This window comes from Amblyomma maculatum, chromosome 11 (genome assembly GCF_055883805.1).
Source record: "Amblyomma maculatum isolate TAMU_Amacu chromosome 11, ASM5588380v1, whole genome shotgun sequence".
Taxonomy (NCBI): Eukaryota; Metazoa; Arthropoda; class Arachnida; order Ixodida; family Ixodidae; genus Amblyomma; species Amblyomma maculatum.
In genome coordinates, this window is record NC_139354.1 from 16479455 (window position 1) to 16501514 (window position 22060).

Here is a 22060-nt window from a genome sequence, read left to right on the forward strand (position 1 = left end):
ACAAGGAGGTAGATTTCAAGATGTCAAAGTACATGCAGCCATATGTGATATCAGGGGATATCGGTCTGTATCTGGCTAACTTTGACCGAACCTGCGAAAAACTGTCCTTCCAGCGAGACACTTGGTCTCAGAGATTATTGACGGTTCTGCCCTACGAGGCAGCGGAGGTTGTCGCGCGGATAAGCAAGGAGGACGCGGACAACTACGAGAAGGTCAAGGCTTGCCTTCTGAGAAAGTATAGGCTTAGCGCCGAGGCGTTCAGACAACGTTTTCGGAACGCTGCTAAGTCCAGGGACGAGAGTTACCCTTAATTCCTGTACAATTTAAGAGTCAGTTTGGGCGAGTGGCTAAAGAGCACTGATTCCTACAGTGATAGGGATGCTGTAGTCGAGCGAATTCTTTTGGAGCAGTTTTATAACTGCCTCCCAGGAAATGAAAGAAATTGGTTACAGGACCGAGGCGACATTAAGTCGGCAACTGAAGCTGCCGAACTCATTGAGGAGTACGCTTCGCGCCGACAATTCAGCAACCCAGCAGTGGATAGGCCCCGCAATCCCAAGTTGAGTGTGAATAACCGTCAGGAAAGGCACTTTGCTAGAGTTGCAAACGAAGAAAGGAAGGTTTCTTCAGGCAGATTCCCTAGAAAGGACGGCAGTGAGAATAGGGGGGAAATGACCAACGCGCAGAACACAAAGAATAAGCTTGAGGCTAGGAAGCCGCTCACATGCTTTAGGTGTAATGAGCAGGGTCACATTGCCGTCAACTGCCGGAAAGAAAAGATTGCTTTCTCGTATGTCAGTGACTGCGATGAAAATAGGCAGCTTTTGGAACCCTACCTGTATGACCTAGTAGTCAACGGGAAGCCTTGCAAGGTACTGCGCGATTCGGCCGCAACGATGGATGTTGTCCATCCGGTGTATGTGTCGCCTTCCGACTATAGAGGACAGTGTGCATGGATCCGCCAGGTAGTGGAGGAACAGAGTGTGTGCTTGCCAATCGCGAACGTGGTCGTCGAGGGCCCTTTCGGCGAGTTAACAACCGAGGCTGCCGTTTCAGGAAAGCTTCCTAAGTGCTATCCGTATTTGTTTTCCAACAAATCGGACATGCTACTGCGAAAGAGGGGCATCCTTTTCGGAGACAGAGTTGTGCAAGCCTTAACACGTTCAAAGGCGCGAGAACTAGCTACACTGCTCATTCCAGAAAAATCCACAGCGGAGGAAACAGCAGTTAAAACAGTGGTCGATGCGGAAGATAGCGGGTCAGAAAACTTTGAGAGCGAGGCATCTCAGATAAGTCAACTTGAAAGTGAGCTTGATGAGACGCGGAATGAGGACGTTCTTGAGAGTAACCTCTTGCCGCCAGTGTCTAGTAATCTCACGAGACTTTTAAGTGGAACCCGAGAGGACTTAGCTATGGAGCAAGCCAATGATCCCAAGATACAGGAGATAAGGGAGCGCCACCGCGCCACTAAGGCAGCAAAGAATATTTCTTTCGAGATGAGAAAGGGAGTGCTGTATCGCTTATTGAAGGATAAGCGCGGAGTATAGCGGGACCAATTAGTCGTTCCCCAAAAGTACCGCGAATACTTACTGCGACTTTCCCATGGCAGCTCGTGGTCATGTCACATTGGAATAAGGAAAACAAAGCAGAGGCCGTTGCAAGAATACTATTGGCCTGGATGTTTTAAGGACACGGAAAATTTTGTACGGTCATGCGACACGTGTCAGCGGGTTGGAAAGGCGCAAGAGAAGTGGAAAGCTCCGATGGTGTTAGTACCAATCATTACCGAGCCGTTTCACCGGTTAGTAATAGATGTAGTTGGGCCACTTCCTGCGACAGAGTCAGGGTACCGTTATATCCTCACTATGTTATGCCCAGCCACAAAGTTTCCAGAAGCTGTTCCGCTGCGCGAGGTGACGTCTGAGAGTGTAGTGGATTCGCTGCTGTCAGTGTTTGCACGAGTTGGATTCCCTTCCGAGGTCCAAAGTGATCAGGGTAGTGTTTTCACAAGTGTCCTCACCACCTAATTTCTCGAGCGATGCGGCATTAAGGTAGTACATAGCTCGATCCACCATCCGCAGAGCAACAGCGTAGAAAGATGACATTCTGTTCTCAAACGAGTCCTGAGGATACTGTGCTATGAAAACAAGCGCGAATGGGATACCTGCCTGCCTGCAGCACTTTTCGCTTTGCGGTCAGTGCCACACGAATACACTGGATTTAGCCCAGCCGAGTTGGTGTGCGGAAGGTCACTGCGCTCACCTTTGCGAATGGTGCGCGAAGCATGGGAGGGGCGCGGAGAAGACCCAACAGTAGTAGAATTCATTCTGAACCTCTTGAATCGCTTACATAACACTAAGGAACTCGTTGAGGCCAGCATGAAGTCAGCCCAGGCTCGTTCCAAAGTGTACTATGATAAGTCAGCCCGTCAAAGGACGTTTCGTATCGGGGACCAGGTGATGTTGCTGAGAGGTTCAAGGCAGATTAAGCTCGAAGTACAGTAGGAAGGACCTGCTGAAGTCGTTGCAAAGCTTTCTAACACTAACTACGCAGTGAAAATCCCCGGTAGGCGTAAAGAAGTGCGCATTTCTCATTGCAATCTTATGAAGCCTTATGTGCAGAGGGAAACCATGGTAAATCTAATGTTAAATCTTCCCGAGGAGATGGGGGATAACTTGATTTGCCTCAGCGGAAAAGGAAGCAACGCTCAGGAGCTTCTCGAAAAGACGGAGCAGAGAGGAGAACTAAAGAAATTCCAGCTGTCCGATCTGGGCGAGATATTAACAGAGTTTGAGGCCTGCTTCGTGGACAGGCCAGGCAGAACTGATTTGACTGAGCACGATATTGAGCTGACTTCAGACGTGCCAGTACGATCAAGTTGCTACCGATTTTCTCCAAGGCAAAGAGAAATTCTGGATAGGGAAGTAACTCGCATGCTGGAATTAGGAGTAATAAAACCCTCGGAAAGCGATTATGCTTCGCCTATGATCTTAGTAGAAGCTCCAGGTAAAGACCCTAGGCCTGTGGTAGACTACCGAAAGCTAAATTCTCTCACCAGGGATCAAGTGTATCCTATTCCGAATATCGAGGAGAGAGTAGAACAGGTCAGTAGAGCGGCATATGTGACTACGCTGGACCTTACTCGAGGATACTGGCGAGTACCGCTCACTGAACGCGCCAGCAGATACGCGGCTTTCGTCACTCCGACGGGCAGCTACCAGCCAACAATGATGAGTTTCGGGCTCAAAAATGCTCCATTTTGTTTTTCCCGACTCATGGATAGGGTTTTAAAGTTGTGTGAAACATTCGCGGTGCCTTATTTAGATGACATTGCGGTTTTTTCCGACTCATGGGCGGACCATATGGTACATCTAAGAGCTGCACTGAGCCTTTTGCGTCAAGCTGGACTAACCGTAAAGGCCGAGAAATGTTGCCTGGCAAGGCGACCGTGGACTACTTGGGTCACAATGTAGGTCAAGGTTTCAGGAAACCCAGCGAGATTAAGATTTCTGCGGTAGCAGACTACCCGCGGCCGAGCACGAAGACGGAAATTCGGGCATTCCTGGGTCTGACTGGATACTGCAATCACTACATCCCTAACTATTCAGCTTTGGCTAGCCCTCTGACCGACGCTCTCCGCAAGACAGAACCGACAAATGTAGTCTGGGACGAACAAAAGGAAGCCTCCTTCGTAAACCTGAAGGCTGTGCTAAATAGTCGTCCGGTATTGCGAGCTCCAGACTATGACCGAGAATTCACGGTCCAGTGTGATGCCAGTGATCGAGGGCTAGGTGCTGTTCTCTGTCAGAGAGATGACGATGGTAATGAGCACCCCGTGCTCTACCTGAGCAGAAAACTGAGTTCTAGAGAGAGGGCTTATTGCGCGTCAGAGAAAGAGTGCGCTTGCATTGTATGGGCCATTCAAAAATTGCAGTGCTATCTTGGAGGGGCCAAATTCACCGTAGAGACGGACCATTGTCCCCTGGCTTGGCTGCAAACTGCGACATCGAAGAAGTCGCCTTCTGAGGTGGAGCTTGATTTTACAGCAGTACAATTTTGAAATAAGATACAAAAAGGGGAAGTTAAATGGGAATGCGGACGCGCTTAGCCGCTGTTTCTAAGCGGTCCGAGGTGTTCCTCACCATGTATCCAAATTGATACTCAGGTTTTTTTTTTTTTTTCGTGCGCTTGTACATGTGTGACTATGTAAAGCAGCACGTTTGGTTTTCTAGGCATACGTAGGTCCTGAACGTCTTGAGTGTGGGCTTTTCTCGGACAACGATGGCAGTTTTCTTTTCACCTGGTCTCTTCAGACGGGAGCCGAGTGCTCGCTTAGACATGTGGTTGAGTTTCAGAGACAATTCAGGCAATTTGGCCTACGACAATCAAGACAACGCGACAAGCAACAGTGAGCTTCAAGCATTCATGTGCAGGCCATTAAGTCGTCTCTTCATGCAGCAGCTGCGACTGCTGCCATCCGTGACTCTTCTGGCGGGGGAGGAGGCTGTTATGACCTTGCATCGTTCGCACTGGCGCGCTCTATTGTTCGCCTGTGGGCATGGATAAGTGCTGTGGATATGTGCTGCTGGTGCAAGGGCGCTAAGTGAGCCTGTTTCCATGAATCCTTTTGTGTAAGCCTGTTTTGCTTTGTGGAGACCCTGCAAATGCCAAATTGGCCCTGTCAAGGGAACGTCTAGAAAAATACAAAGAAATGTCGCCCTGTGGGAAATAGCCGGAAGTGCTTTCGTTCAATTGTTCAACCTTCCCGTCGAGAAGCGCTATCGTCCAGTAAGGAATGCCTACTGTCCAAAGGAGACGACAGAGTGACACGTCCGCTGACGTACAGGACAAGAAAGGAGCAAGGTGATTACGGCCATTAGAGGATTTCCCGGGAATGCAGGAAAGATTTGCAATTGCTGGAAAGGGACAATGCTGGGAGCAGTATGCGGCGCGCACGTGCACTTGGGTTTCTGAGAAGGAAATCCACTTACCGGAACCAGCATATCGAATCTTTGCTGAAGAATAGAAATTTACCTCCTCGCCGTTCCCAAGCTCTTCCCGCCAACAAGTGACCGCGCCCAACGAAACAATACCGGACCAGTCAGTGCATCAGACCATCAGTGCAGTGATGTGTTCGATTGGATGCCGATATCTGAGGGGCGTGCCCTGGAACTGGTTGGTCAGCATCTTCAGAGAGGGGCTGGACATAGGGGGTTTTAAGGACATTTCAGAGCACGAAAAGACGCTCTGAGCCCTGGGTAAACGGCTCATCCAGACGCTTCTCGCTATGAACTCTTAACGCTTGCCATTTTGTTAACATACCCTTCTTTTTCATGTAAATAATTATGTAAAAAGCTTTCTCAAAGCGCCATAAACCTGCTTGTATATATTTTACCAACTTTGAAGATTCAATCCTTCATGAACCCGGAGTCTCTGCACGCTACCAAGTGAAGGCCGGGCCGACTTAGCCCCAGCGTCACGACATTCCCTCCTCTTCACAAGTGCCAAAATGAATGGGTCAGGTGGGAATATGTTTCGCGGTGTTGGTCAAACACGCAATACCATTGATTGCCTTTTCAAGCTTGAGTAAAGCACTCTGAAGCATTTGACAGAAATCGTAACAGCGCTACCTCAGGATGTAACACAAAAGTGCGGCGGTGGAGGAGAAGAAAGGGGAGGGGGGGAGGGGGCAAGCGAGTTCCCTAATAGTTCTCTGAGCTCCGGAAACTTAATATTATCCTTCATGCAGCATGAATCCGAGCCTGGAGCCGAAAACATAAGTGAAGCGCGACGGACACTCATTGTCTCCGGACAGAAAACGTCAAATACTAATCATCCAGAAACAAAACAATGTCTCGAGAACACTTATGTTTAGCTTTTGCGTATTTTTTTTGCAGTTCGGCCTCCCTGCGAAGACTGTCATCCTCAAGCAACGCCTCGCTTATCAGAAACGAGAGCGCACACCACGCCGCCGAGTTCTAAGCTCAACGCCAAAGGAGGGCGCTATTTCTAGCCTGGAGGCAACGTAAGTGAGCTCATTGTGAATGGTTCAAATGCCCTCCACAAAATTCGCACGAATGATCACTGGGTGAGCCGTCCGCTTAGCTCACCCTGTAGCGGCATCGGCACGTACAAAGTAGGAGCCCGACCTGAGAATGTAGGTCCCTGTTTGTGAGCAGAGCAGCGCAAGCTTGGATTGATAGTAAAGCGGTGGCCTTGTGGTAGAGCATCCGCCTCGCATTCGGGAGGTACCGGGTTCGATCCCTGGTGCCGCCGGTCACCCCCCGGTTTTTAAATGGGTACAAGCTTTCCCCCGGCCTGGTGCTCGGCTCTTCTGGGGTGAAATGCTTGGGAAAAGGGCCACATATTGGGCTGTTGCCGCGGAAGGCGGACTTATTGTTGTCCGATGGCGGAACGAATCACTGCCACATCGGCGCAACTATTTGGGCCGTGACCCCTTTTCCCAAGCATTTCACCCCAGAAGAGCCGAGCACCAGGCCGGGGGATAGCTTGTACCTATTTTATAACCGGTGGGTACCCGGCGGCACCAGGGATCGAACCCGGTTCCTACCGAATGCGAGGCGGATGCTCTACCACAAGGCCACCGCTTCGGTGGCCTTGTGGTACGACGCCTCTTTCCGCCCGCCCTATTTCATTTCTTGAACTTGCCACAGCGTTTAGTACTGGCCTATGCAGGCTTATAAAAACTAAAGTCGTCAGCACGAAAGTACGTGGCAAAGCAGCCACTTTCATTATAGCGTTCTTGCCCGTGTCTTACAGCAAGTGGAAGAATAAGTTGTTAATAAAACTGGAAAGCTGTTATCCTATGCACTCTTACGTGTTTACTTGAATGACTGCTGTCAAGCTATCAAAAATAGTTGGTATATTAAGGAAACAGCGCTCCTTTCTTCCGCAAAATGTAAAACAAGTTTTCTATAATATCAATGTTTGCTTCAGCCCCAAACTACCGTTTTACTGTCTGGGGAAATTCTGCACACCCTTATGTATACACCCTGCATATAATACAGAAAAACAAATAAGAATTATTGCTCACATAGCTCGTGACGTCACGATTAGGGTTTTTTTAATTATTTCAAAATAACTTCAATACCTGAACAATGCAGTACCAGTTGTGGTGGTTGCTCTTATGACAAGGCTTCAATGTGCTAGACGGGGATGTCGTCTTCTAGACCCAGCTTGCCAGCCCTAGCAGTTAGAGCTGGGACTCCAAACACGCGGTGCTAGAAGTAACTCCTGCGGGGGGTTCGGGGGAGAGGGGACAAACACGAGTTGCGTACTCGAAGCAGGCTATATTCTGCCACAGTAATTACACACAAAGAAAGCATGAAACTCAAGAAACAACCGCCGTAGCGAGTGAACGTCCAGCTCACATAGTAGGGTAAAATAAAACTACTGAAAAAGAGGAAGCACACGCGAAAAGGTGAGAGGAGCGTTCTGATCACCTAGCGTGGCTTCGCGCTAACGGCCTGCTGTGGTAAGCGCCGATAACGTGGAGATTCAAGGGTAGGTGGCGGTCTTGTCGGCAGAAAGTCTTAATCGCACGCGTGCACGTTCACCCACCGAAAGACAAGATAGAATCGCTGGAGGCCCGCTCGTCTCGGGCTGTGGAGAGGTCGTCACCGGGTTAAGCCGGGAGGAAAGAGGGAAAACCGCGGTGGCGTTGCTGCGGGAGACTGGGAGGCAGTTAGGGTGGCCGGTGTGCCCTCCTCTCACCATCCTCGCTGACAGCGCGGGCGTAACCTTGCGTGATAATTACGTGCGTCTGTTGCAATGGCACTGAGGATTCATGTGTATCACCACACTGTCTAGCAAAGCGGTATAAAAGGAGAGTATCCATCAAAATTTCGTTGAGAAGTTGGCACCGCTAAACCTCAGAGGACTCACTCATGTCATACGAAATACCGAATAATGTTTCTTTCCACAGATACGAACTAATTACGGATGCCAAGTGCTCAGCTGTTTGCTATCATTATTGAACTTCTGGTGTTAATCTCGTCAACTTCTTATGCCTCCACTTATTATATCGATATTTCTGTGCATCTTCCTTTTCTGTAAACATTGCCTCACTCATTATCTCCTTAAGTGAAATTACTTGGTTATGTTGTATAAGCTCAGTATCAATACTTGAGCCATTAAACTGGGGCGCAGGCCCGCAATCGAGCTCCAATGCGAACTTTTTGTCTGCGCCCCTAACACCTGGATAATGTAAATGAAGATTTGAATTGCAAAATGGCATTGAAAATGGGTCCTGTATAATGCGCAAGGTCCAACATTAAATGATTCGTATTTCTTTTCAGTTATCGATGCTTCGCAACTGCTCGCTCCCCCATACGTAAAATTGTAAACAAACTCTATAGACGTACTCTCAAGGCTAGCACTGGCAGATCAGCAACAAAAGGGAATTGAGCGTAGTGTACTTTAATAGCTCACATTGCGTAAGCCGTTACCATTGGAGCCAGTGACATTCGGCACTTTTGGGTGCTTGCGGCAGTGAACACATTTCCGTAGTATGGTCTCGCATACCTTTACTGCCGATGTGACGGCAAGTTTACTTTCTTAACCCTGGCCTCCTCGACTGGTGCTTTTGTTGTCTTGCAGGTCATGCCTGGACGAGGACGACAGGGAGCATTGGCCCTCGGAATTACACGGTGGTGTGTATTCACTCGTGTTTCACATTATGGTTTAGATGTAAAAATGTAATGCTTATCGTTCTCAATATTATTTGAAGCAGATGCTTATCCTCCTCAATACTATTTGGAGCAGTCTGCGCAACACGCTCATAAATGATTTGCGCACCAATCTTTCATTCAACAAATAGGTAAAACAAAATCAACATTAACCGAGGCTGAAGGAATCTACAGTTCGGTTTAAAACAGCAGTTTGGATTCTCGATAACACAACTAAAACAAAACAGGACACCGCATACAAGCGTGTATAATGTGCTTTATCAGAAGAGTCTCATCCACCTCTTCCACGATAACATTAAGCCATGCGTACAGCTCGCACTCTTATCTGAAGGATGGTTGACTAGGTCTAAAAGCGATAGATTAGAAGCGGGATCGAATTTCGGCATCGGCGGCCGCTTTTCGTTGGCGGCGGAAAGCAAGGCGCCCGTGTGCTGTGCGATGTTAGTGCACGTTAAAGAACCCCAGGTAGTCAAAATTTCCGAATCCCTCCACTACGGTGTCTCATAGCCTGAGTTTCTTTGGGATGTTAAACCACACAAACCAAACCTAACCAGATTAGAAGCATAACGAAAAAAAAAAAAAAAACCTGCGTGATTAGTCATAAACCCAAGTGTGTTATAGCACTCCTCGGCGTGGTTAGGCATAAAATTAGCTGATTGGTCTGGACAGCGATGACTTCGCATGGTGACTTAATGTGCCCGAGCACTCAGTGTTACCAGGTGTGGGACGTCATGAGATTACCTGACATGACTAGTCGGTAGGCGCGTGTGGTATTGGGGAGAGTTTGCAGGTGACATAGCGGAGGTTTCATCAGTAGCCGGGGTATATACGTGGCTTTAAACTAAAGTATGAGTATCCTCACTTGCGTCATGCCCTATATATTCTAATTCCATGATCGTGCCACAAATTTGTTGTAAATATAAATTCTGTTACGCACTTGTAGCTATCCTAATTGCAGTTAATCGCGTGCGGAATTGAATGTCTTAAAGTTTCGCGCCCGTAACTAACATCACTCTTAGCGCCGGGGTGAATCAATTTGTGCTGCCTTTTTTGATTCTTTAAGCCTCACGGATATGGTATGATGGAAAATGAACAGGGACTCTTTTGTACTGCTTTGCTCCATTTGTTGGTAAAGAAACAATTGTATAGAAACCATGACACCGATCTGTTCACATATGTCACCACTTCCTATTTCGTTGCGGATATTGTTGTCTACGAATTTTTGTCATGAAAGTAATAAATCATTAGAAGAGAAAAGTGTCGCCGGTTACAAAGTTTTGTTACTGGTTGGAGGTACGCGACGTCACCAGACTAGAAATGACACCGCAGAGCCGAAACTGACAAGTTTATGCTTTTATATATCTTCATTTGCGTCCGTGCGTCCCCTCTAAACGCATTCGGGGAAGCATGCAATCAAAATATAGAGTTCCGGAAGAGATGTCTGGCTTTGAGCAGACAGTCGTCTGGGGTTAAGGAAACACAATAATGAAATAATGGCACAAAACTCGACGTAAAGGCTTCGGAAGTGTTTTTTGGAATTACAATACAAGTATATGACGTATTATGGTGTTCCCATGCCAGTTTTTATCCAGAAATAAAAAAACTTTTGCATGCTGTAAATAAACCGCATCTGGAGTCATGGTATACACTAACCAAATCAGGTCAATGCCGCGTTTTCATATTTTTTATGCTAGGTTTGTGAAATGTAGGCGCAGTATAATTTTAGCCGGATTCCACAGAATGGTGACACCTACAAATGCGGTCAAGGTCACAGCACTTTCTCGAAAGTCAGCACCTAAAGAGGCCCCGCCGGGGTGGTGCAGTGATAAGACGCCCGACCGCTGTGCCGGAGTTCTCGGGTTCGAACTCGACCTCGGCGGCTGCGTTTCGATGGAGGAGAAACGAAGTGGCGTCCGTGTGCTGTGCGATGTCAGCGCAGGTGGCCGAAATTACTCCGTAGCCCTCCACTACGGCTCCTTAAGCTTTCTCTCTTTCCACTTTCATTCCCACCTTCCTCCCTTCCCTTACGGCGCGGTTCGGGTGTCCACAGAGCAAGTGTGACAGTTACTGCGCCTTTCCCTTCCTGTGAATTATTATTATTAGCACCTAAAGAGGTCAAGGTCACTTTTCATACTTTTTTTTCTTTGAAATTGGCTTACGGGAAAGGAAAGTCACAGTATCTTTCACCTGAAACGAGTCTTAAGGCAAAGGAGGAAGGTGGGAGTGAAAGTGGAAAGAGAGAAAGAGGTGCGGTAGTGTTTTGGGATCTTTAACGTGCACTGGATACCTGAGCCGTATAGCAACCCTCACCGTTCCTTCACTTGAAGGTGAAATCTGACCGGCTGATGACCTTGGCTCCTGCTAAGCCAGTAAACCCTTCGCTTTAAAGGAGTCTCCCCCTGGAATCAATCGAACCGCGATCACCAGCCAAGCGCGCCTGAGAAACCGATCGTACTTTTCTGCTTTTCTAGAGTGGAGATAATAGCAGCGATGACAACAGATAGGAATGATAATGACAGCGTAATTAGTTGATAATGATGATAGCAGCGCTAATGATTATAATGATGATAGTAGGTATGACAATAACTATGCACCTAATGAAAACTGTCCTGTAAAATGGCTTTCGCCATTTGCGCTCTCAGCAGTCCTTTAATTTTTACCTGCTTCAAAATACCTCACAAGAAAAGCTTCTACGTGATACCAGTACTTCTTTAGTGTCACAACACAAGCCTCAGAAAAAAATTACGGACGCCAGTTGTTTCTTTCAAGAGTATGACGCGACTGCATTAATTGCTCCTGTCTGGGTCTCCGCTTGCGGACCGAAGTTCATTTGCATGTGCTTTGATATTCGATTAATCACTAATATCTGAATCTCTGCTTCTAGAGTTTCTCATGCTTAGGAGCACACAGTCGTCAGGCACAGGGTTATGTGCAAGACCGACCGCATTAATCAAGCTGAACGGAATTGCATCCGTAGCTTTTGAGTTCTGTGTCTCCATCGGGACTCAAGGGTCCCGGTGGATTCGATACCTAACTCACCTTGCCACCTCAAAGCTGAAACCCCAGCTGTAACCTTCAAAGTCTTTCAAGGCATGTAGTTGCGTGACTTCCCGCTACCCGCCTTCCAATCAGTCCCGTCAGCTGCCAACTACCCCCCCCCCCCCCCCCCCCGCATGGTTGTGATTTTTGCCTCACAACGTAGACAACAGCTGACGCCGAATTTTGGGAAAACTAACGATTTTGCAACGGAGAATAAATTTTCTAACTTAGTGCGGAGAAAGACAAGTGGTGGATAAGATCGAGATGCGTAGAATCATTTGTTTAAGCATCTGAAGATTAGTTGGAGTAGTAATAAGGCGTTTGGTGCCACGTCGATGAATTTACAGCATATTCATGCGTCGCCCCTTGATTGCGAGTAGGATACCAGTTGGGGTGTAGCGGTCCTATAGACGAGCTAAGAGCAGAAGCGGAAGAATCGGTACGAAGTGGATATTTGCGAAGTAGTACATTGCATTCGGCCAGATTCTTTCCTTCATTTCCTATGAAGCCTCCATGACATGGGATTGAAACAACTCTGAGTGTAACACTGTTGACGACAAGAAACTGAGCGTTGTTGCGGATAAAAATGGAGAGATGTTTTCTTTGTAAAGGAAGCAGATGAGTTTCGTGCTTCGTGAGCGTCGAATTCAATGCGAATAAGAAGTTTGATGGGTGAGGAATGGAGCTCCAATGCGTCAGGAGAGGAGCGCAGGATAGCTGTGAACTCCGTTGCTGCAGTTGTTGAGGGATGAGAAGGATTGGGTTGGTAATAGTATTTATGCATGTTGTACCAAAGTGTGCCGGCAGACCGGATGAATCATCATGCAAAATATCAGTGTTAAGGTAAAGCACGTCTTGAAGGGCAGTCGTGGATTGTTGTTTGTTCTTGGACGTACAGCTCTCGGCGATGGGGATGGTTTCGATTTACTATGCCGGGTAGTGGCTTGCTCTTTACCGGTTTGACAAGTCTCCATGGAAGCGACTAGCTGATAGTAGGAACAAGTAGGTGATTCGCTACCTCCCAACCGCTTTTGAGGTCTTGCAGCAGATAAGTTTGCATATAGAAGCGACCGAACCCGGGAATCAGAATCCGAACTTCAACAATATGACGCGAAGCGTGTATACACGTCGCAACGGTTACTGTGACTAACATGCTTGAGAGACTGACGAGAAAGATGAAGTCACATTAAAGGATGAATAAATGATTAAGAGTGCGAACAGGAGTTGTGTGAAGGGAATGAGTCTAAGTGTAAAAAAAAAAAAATGCTTGAGAAACTAAATAAAAATTAAAATCATTGTTCTGGTAAGCAAGTTAATTTCCATTGTCTCTCATTTAGTCCAGGGCAAGAAGTCTTGATCTCATAGATAAGAGATGATTCTCGTATTTCTCTTTCGTGGTTGGTGCGGAAGATAGATTATAGGATTGTTATTTTTATCCTACGGAAATCATGACCGGGAATGTTAACATTGTTTAATAGGGGTAGATTGGGCAGAGATTTGGCATTCGCACGGTGATTATTAAATATTGCTCTGAAGCGGGTGTCTGCTTGGCCGACATATTTTAGCTGACGCGCTGAACATCGGAGCATTTATACCACATTTGAGCTGTCACAGCTGTAGTTACCTTTGATTTCGACGGAACAGTTGGAGGCTGTGCTGACGGCAGTAGTTGACGCGGTTATTTGGGCGTAGACTTGACAACGAGGCTCGTTACATGGTGCGCAGTCCACAGTCGAAGGATTGCTAATTTTCGAAGAAGTTAGAATGTCTGGAATTGTTTCGTCGGTACACAACCGCGGTGGCTCCGGAAAATCAGATTTGCATATTTCACTTTTTGTAAGAATGTTGTAATGGCGTCTTAGAATATGGGAGGTACTGAAACAGATGCAGAGTATGTTAAAACTAGGTTAGCGTGGCTAGATTCTTTTTCGAAAATCGAGCGCCTGAGCATATCTTCGCGGTCCAATCCGTCCGCTCTGCATATAGCATCATCTATAATTTGCTCGGGGTATTTTTTCGCGAAACATTGACTTTTAGTTCAGCACAGTTTGCGCTGAAATTATTTTTTTAACAAATGCGCCTAAAGCGGTGTGCTTGGCCTTGTGTGACTGATTTCAAAATTCAGAAACTTTGGAGAATCCGTTGGCTTTCGGTAAAGTGTAGCTATTAGTCGATTTTGTGAAACTGTATATATATATATATATATATATATATATATATATATATATATATATATATAGAGAGAGAGAGAGAGAGAGAGAGAGAAAATCGTACAGAAAAAAAATATGCGGTGATTTTGTCTCGTGGCTGATCTCCGTGTAGCCTTCAGGGATCCATGATATTGTTTGAATTCTTATTTAGCAACCATGCAGTAGTTGAATTAAGTTTAAGAATGGGATGTCTTTCATTGTCAGTGCACTTGTACACCAAGAAGTGAGGCAGATACACGTGCATTTTTTGCTCCAAAACCAAACCAACTAAAGACATTTAACTCTTTCCGAAACCGAGTCTCTCAATTAAAAAATTTCCCGGAATGGAAAGGCGGTGTTAAAGGCGCTCTCGCATCTACGCCCTCAATACGATCTTTAGCGTCCTCCTAATTTTTCTTTAACCGATTACATGGAGCCTACATTTTATGCATACAATGTGCAATTTTTTCTGCCTCCTTATTTATGGAGATCATTCCTTGTTTTTTTTTTGCAGAACAAGAACAACAACAGGAACGTGAACCATCCACCGAAGAGGAAGCAAAGGAGACATGCGCCTCAACGTTCTCTACCCAGCCACGTTCCATCTGGCAATGGGTGGTGTTCACCGTCATGGAAGCTTTATTGCCAATTCGTGACTTTTTCTAGCGGCGTGCAAGTCTAAAAACAGTTTTTTTTTCTTATATCCTCGTCTTTATTCATTTTATTCAGATACTTATTTTATTTTATAGACTCTATTCACTATGAGTGTTAACTAGCTGCAGTGGTGGCAACCTTGTATTGAGGTGCTGCCATTATGTTGGGCAATTCGGAAATAGCACCAAACACACAAAAAAATGTTTTTGACGCGACGGCGTTTCCCAGACCTGAGTTGCTTTGCAACGCCGTCTAGCTGTGCAAAAAAGAAAAAAAAATTACGAGGAACGGCTAAAGCAGTGATAGGTGGAAGCCCGAGTGCCGCATTCTGCTAGGCAACTGACACTAATTTGTATTTAATTATGTATTAGGCAGGTAATTATTTACATGAGCTAATAATTACTATTAGTCAATTAACAAATTACTTAGTCATCAATTAGTAATTGATCATTGATTGTAATATGGCCATAGAAGACACGCATTCGCGCATACTGTGGTGGTGCTCTGCGATTGGTCGAGACCTCTATGACGTCATTCCGCCTCGGCCAATTAGAGCCGCCGCAAAAGCGGGACAAATTTTGTTCATGACAGCATGAGCCTTAAATTAAAGGCCTTCGCCTTACAAAAAGATTAGAGGGTCTCAAGAGGATAACTTAAAGCTCAGTTAAAAACACAGTCTGAAGAAATTGCCGAGCTTAAACGGCAGCTGCAACTCCTTTTAAGGCGAGAGCAGTCCCCTGCAGTATTGCAAACCCAAGCACCTCCCACCATTTCCAAAACTCCTTCAAACTCTCCCCCCTCCGCGTCCTCTTCGCGCGCTACGTCGCCTGCTTGTGGCGTTCCCGCAAAACGCAAGATAGCCACTGGGGTAGTTCCTTCCGAGCCATCAATGCCAGACCAGACTGCCCTCCTTATGACGGCAATGCAGTCCCTGGAACGCTCGGTACAATCTTTCCGCGCCGAAACCCAGAACTGGATGAAGAACGCCGCACAACGACTAGAGGCTATTGAGAAGCGTCAAAGTGCTCAAGAGGCCTCGTTTTGTCAAATCCAAACTCAAGTTTGTGAGCTTCTCCCCAGAGGTTGCACTGTACTACCCATCCCTTTAGCTATTACTGATAGCACCCAACATGGCGGCACACCCCAACAGAATTAGCGTGTGGCAGTGGAACTGCAGAGGTTTCCACACAAAGCGGAATAATCTGCAACTTCACTTATCTACCCTATCCCCTAGCGAGATACCGGCAGTGATAGCGCTGCAGGAGACGCTTGTTTCGGTTAAGCTCCGCGACTATACTACTTACGAGCTCTCCACCCAGCCTCAATCCAGGGTAGCGTCGTTGGTGCACCGCAACTTTACCGCGGTCGAACACCCTCTTGAGGTGGATGACGTGGATGGTCTCTTGCTGGAACTCCTACCCCGCACACGAAAAGCACACACCCTTTTTGTTCTCAACCTCTATAACCCTCCCAAGAGTCCTCCTGCCCCCCTCATTGGCGCAATCAAGAAAGCCCTCACAGTTAGCGCGGGAGGATCCCTACTAGTGGTTGGCGACTTCAATGCTAGCCATACCAGCTGGGGTTACCGAAAGAATTGCCGTAAGGGTACGGCAATTTTGTCCGTTCAGGACGAAGGGCTTTCTATTCTCAACGACACCTCCTATCCCACCCGAATCTGATCTAGCGTTCAGCACGACACAAGCCCAGACTTGACTCTCTCAAAAGGCGTTCGAGAAAGCCGCTGGACTAATACCACTCACCCATTAGGCAGTGATCACTACATTTTATGCACTGAGCTCTCCATCTCTTCCCTCACCCCACCCAAGCGCAATCGGGCCTGCGTGGTCGATTCGGATCGATTTCGCCGCATCCGGCAAAACGCCCCGGACACCATTGTGGACTTGGAGGCCTGGGTGGCTTCTCTCACACAGGATGTGGAGTCGGCGACATCCACTATCCCGGAGCCAGAGGACACTTCGGCTGCAGATAGTCGCCTTCTCCACATGTGGGAGGCACACGCCAGCCTTCAGAAACGCTGGCTGTCCCAAAAGCATAATCGCACCCTCAAACGGCGAATTTCCCGCCTTGTGAAAGAAATTGAAGCTTATACAAGGGACCTCGCTCGCCAGCAGTGGGGGCAGGTCTGTGACCGCATGAGCGGTAATCTAGGCCTTAAAGACACCTGGTCGCTTTTACGCTACCTCCTTGATCCTGGGCACACCAAGGCCACGCAGCGTAAGAATATTACCCGCATTATTCATCAGCTTCCCCTAAACGATGACGCCCTCCCTCAGACCTTAAAAGATCAGTACAACACTACAACCCCCTCTAACCCCCTCCCTTCCTACACCGGTTCTCCCAACCCTACCCTTGATGAGGAAATCTCTTCAGCTGAAGTCAGGGCGGCGATGCCCCGCCTCAGGACATCAGCTCCGGGGACGGACCGAGTCGCAAATAAGATGCTTCGTAACTTGGATGACCCGTCTGTCGATGCGGTCACGGACCTCTTCAACCAATGCTGGCGCACGGGAACCCTTCCGGCCCAGTGGACACACGCCCGTATCACATTTATCCCTAAACCCGGCAAACCACTCGACATCAAGAATCGCCGACCCATATCTCTAACTTCCTGTCTTGGCAAACTCTTTGAACATATTGTGCTGGCACGCCTCCAGAACCACACAGATGACCACAACCTCTTCCCTGACACAATGGTCGGCTTCCGGCCACATCTCTCCACGCAGGATGTTATGCTGCAACTGTCAGAAGGTGTCCTTCACCCCCGCCACGCAAAGCGCACCCGAGCAATTCTCGCCCTAGATCTCACAAAGGCCTTTGATAATGTCCGTCACGCAGCCATTTTAGATGCTCTCTCATCGCTTCAAGTCGGCTCGCGTGTCCACCAGTACATATCCGCTTTTCTTAGTCATCGCACAGCAGAAATACCATCGGCTCGCTCTCATCTGCATCTTTCAAACTCGGTAGTATTGGCACCCCGCAGGGTTCTGTCCTCTCTCGACTGCTTTTTAATATTACCCTTATCCCCATGGCACACGCCCTCAACCAAATCCCTGCCCTGTCCCACTCCTTATACGCCGATGATATTACACTGTGGACCACCACAGGTAACATTGGCGCCATGGAAGATACATTACAGGCCGGAGCAGACATTGTAGTATCTTTTGCCGCAAATGTCGGCTTGGCTTGTTCTCCTACCAAATCGGAGCTTCTCATACTCCGACCTCCTAGGTGTCGTACAGACAAAGGCCCTCCTCCCCCCATCTTCTTGACAATTGACAACACCCGGATACCAGACGTGGACAACATCAGGATTCTTGGTATTCTGATACAAAACAATGGCAAGAATACCGCAACCATCACTAAGCTGACGGTGATGGTTCATCAAACAATCCGCCTCATTCGCCGCATAGCCAATCGCCATCGCGGCATGCGCCAGCATGACCTCAGACGTCTGGTACAGGCATTTGTCCTGAGCCGTGTTGTGTACTCGCTCCCCTACCTTTTCCTCACGCGGGTGGAGGAAGACAAGGTTAACGCCCTTATCCGACAGGCGTACAAGGCCGCCCTCAACTTACCCCGCTACACTTCCAATGAACGCCTTCTTCACATGGGCATCCATAACTCCCTAACTGAGCTCACGGGAGCCCACCGCTCAGCCCAGTTGGAGCGATTATCATCTACCCTCACCGGCCGGAACATCCTTGCTCGCATCCATCTCTCACCTCCCGGTCACTGCTCTACACAACATACACTTCCCCCTGCGATACACCGCGTTCTTAAGGTGCATCCCCTGCCAAAGAATATGCACCCAGAGCACCATGTCACTCGCCGCAAGGCACGCGCAGAAGCTCTTCGCAAGCACTATGGCTTCCAGCCAGAGACCGTTTACGTAGACGCTGCCTCATACCCCTCTCGCCCAGCTTTTGCCCTCAGCGCTGTTTCCAACTCTTTGCAACTGGTCGCGGCCGGTACAACTTTTGCCTCCACTTCCCTGGAGGCGGAGGAGGCGGCGGTTGCCCTCGCCATAGCTACCACCCGAGCCACAACCATCTTTAACGATTCTAAATCCGCCTTACGGAACTTCGCCCCCGGTCGGATCTCTACCCCAGCCTTCCGGTTCCTCGCCTCCCTCTCGCCACCCGAACACCCTATTCAACTAATATGGGTGCCCGCTCACACGGGTCACCCAGGCAACGAAGCAGCTCACTCTTTTGCTCGAGGATACGTCAGCCGAGCAGGGGCTTCAGAGCAATTTCTGCCACCTGGGGATCTTTAACGTGTACTGACATCGCACAGCTCACGGACGCCTTTGTTTCTGTCCATCAAAACTCAGCAGCAAGCGATCGGTTCCGGAGCAGCCACGACGGCTAGGCAGAAGCTGTGCATATTCACCAATGCCATGTCAACAAACTCCATAGGTTCTCTCGTTCCCTCTCTCTCTTGCCCTTTCTGATGTTTCGTTGTGGGGGCCATGGTTGCCCCGCCGGGGTGGTGCAGTGGTAAGACGCCCGACCACTGTGCCGGAGTACCCGGTTTCGAACCCGACCTCGGCGGCTGCGTTTCGATGGAGGAGAAACGATGAGGCGCCCGCGTGCTGTGCGATGTCAGCGCACCTTAAAGATCCCCAGGTGGTCGAAATTACTCCGTAGCCCTCCACTACGGCTCCTCTTTCTCTCTTTCCACTTTCACTCCCATCTTCCTGCCGCGTATTTGGGTTTGCTCGGTACTGTGGCTCCGCAAGGGATAAAACGACAGAAGAGACGAAGAAAGCGGGCTGTTCCGACTAGCATCTACCGCCCCCAGGAGCCGAGCAGCCTTGCGATTAGCGGCGCATGCTTTTTCAATGGGCGTCATGTTGGACGCGCCACTAGCTTGAGAAAGCCTATACTACTACTACTACTACTACTACTATTATTATTATTATTATTATTATTATTATTATTATTATTATTATTATTATTATTAGTAGTAGTAGTAGTAGTAGTAGTAGTAGTAGTATAGAGGAAGACTCGTTTGACTAAGTTGGCACTGAATCGTCTGTAGGTAACGGCCAAATTAACTGGCTAAATATTATCTTCAAAGTTTTAATTATTAATGATAATATTAATTGGTTCACAGGAAGGGAAAGCCGCACACTTGTGTCTGTGGACACCAAGGGATGAAGGTGTCCACAGACACAAGGGAGGGAGAGAGAAAGAGAAGCCGTAGCGGAGGGCTACGGAGTAGTTCAGGTGTCCACAGACACGTGTGACAGATACAGCGCCTTTCCCTTCCTGTGAACCAATTATTATTATTATTAATTAAAACTGTGAAGATAATATTTAGCCAGTTAATTCGGCCGTTAACTAGACAATTCAGTGCCAACTTCGTGAAACGCGTCTTCCTCTATACTACTTCTACTACTACTACTACTACTACTACTACTACTACTACTACTACTACTACTACTACTACTACTAATAATAATAATAATAATAATAATAATAATAATAATAATAATAATAATAATAATAATAATAATAATAATAATAATAATAATAAAATAACTAGCAGAGAAATATTATTATTATTATTATTATTATTATTATTATTTAGTAGTAGTAGTAGTAGTAGTAATAGTAGTAGTAGTATTATAGGCTCTCTCAAGCTAGTGCCGCGTCCAACGTGACGCCCTTTGAAAAAGCATGCGCCGCTAATCGCTAGGCTGCTCGGCTCCTAGGGGCGGTAGATGCTAGTCGGAACAGCCCGTTTTCTTCGTCTCTTCTGTTGCTTTGTCCCTTGCGGAGCCACCGTACCGAGCAAACCCAAATACGCCTTCCTGCCTTCCCTTACGGCGCGGTTGCGGTGTCCACAGAAAACAAGTGAGACAGGTACCGCGCCTTTCCCTTCCTATAAATTAATAAATCAGTTTGGGTGCCATGGTTGCCAGTAGAACTGCAATGACGTCAGGTGAATAAGCTTTCTTATTCGTTTCTTTGCAAGAATCTGTTGTTTTTGATGGACGCAGATGCGAAGCCCGCAACCGCAGTAATGTCGCGGAAGTAGCCATGATGACAGGAAAGTAGGCAAGGGATTACGCCAGAGCTGTGCTCTTCGGCGAACTTTGCGAAGCTGCCGGACCTTATGAAAATGAAGCAACGCGGCTGCGATAATAACGGCACTCGGGCGTTGCGATCGTCTAGACCACAATGACGAAGGCTGTCAATCACACTCACGCTCCATTGAAAACTGTCATCATGAACTTCGTGAAAAAACAGAGCAAGTGAAGCTTTTTCTTTTTCTTTCGAAAAAAACAAAGGTGCAGTGGGCGTTCATAATTCGACGACCGCTGAGCACGCTCGCTGCTATCGCCGCCATCTAGTTGCCAAGTCTTGAGAGTGCAAGTTAGCCCAATAAAGAGTTGATTTCCGTAAAATGACCCCCCTTGCTTCATCCTTATTCGACCTTGGGCGGGCAACTCACCCCTTCTCTTGCCCTTATGCACTATACTCGGACCAGTCTTCGTAGCCTCAGTCAGCATCGCATGCATGTGGCCACACCAGACCCACCTTTTACGAGAAGAACCCACCTCACCCGAAGTCAAGAAGTATTTTTGAATAAGCTCATCGCCCATGCGGCTTATACGCCACGTATTATGGCCCGCTGGCGTCAGTATAGGGAAAAAATGATTACGTGCCCCCACTGTACGACTCTAACCTGCGGCGGCATATCTAATTAACTTTGAGATTGCCCTGCTTTTTCTACTGGACGCCCCGAGATCGAACCCTACCGCCTGAACTACCGTTCCCTTCTAGAAACTGATGCTAACACACAGATGATATTTGCCAAGTATGGCTCGCTTAGTGGCCTGGTTAGAGCAATGTGATTCGGGTGACGACCTAAACAATGAAGATTATGTCTACTCCCCTTTATCCCCATCCATGGCCATGAGCCTTCCCATTCAATAAAGGACATTCAATCAATCAAAGTCTCTGATTGCTTCTTACTGTCTTGTCACTACCACGTGATGATACACTGTACTTTTTTATGGCGTACGGCCTTGTCACTACCACGGGACAATATACAGCACTCTCTTAGGGTGAATTTTAATGGCGCCATGGCATATTTGATCACAGGGTGTCATAGTCAAATATGTTGTTACTTTTCCGCACTGGGCTCAATGGCTCATTTTTTCAGGTGGTCAGTTCAAGAGTAGCCAGATACCAATCCAGGGAAAAAAATAAACTTGGACCCATTGTTAATCGAACATTTATTAACGCACTATTCTCAAGTGTAAATGCCGTATGCGTTGTGAAGAGGAAACATTAATTTTACGCCTGGCTGACTGCATCAACATGCAGCCTGTAGGAAGCTTTGGCAGGGATAATTTTGCTGGGTGCTGAATACTTAGTTATATTAAGACGAAAGCCTTTCTAAACTCATATGTGTGCGGAAAGTGCGAGTTACTTT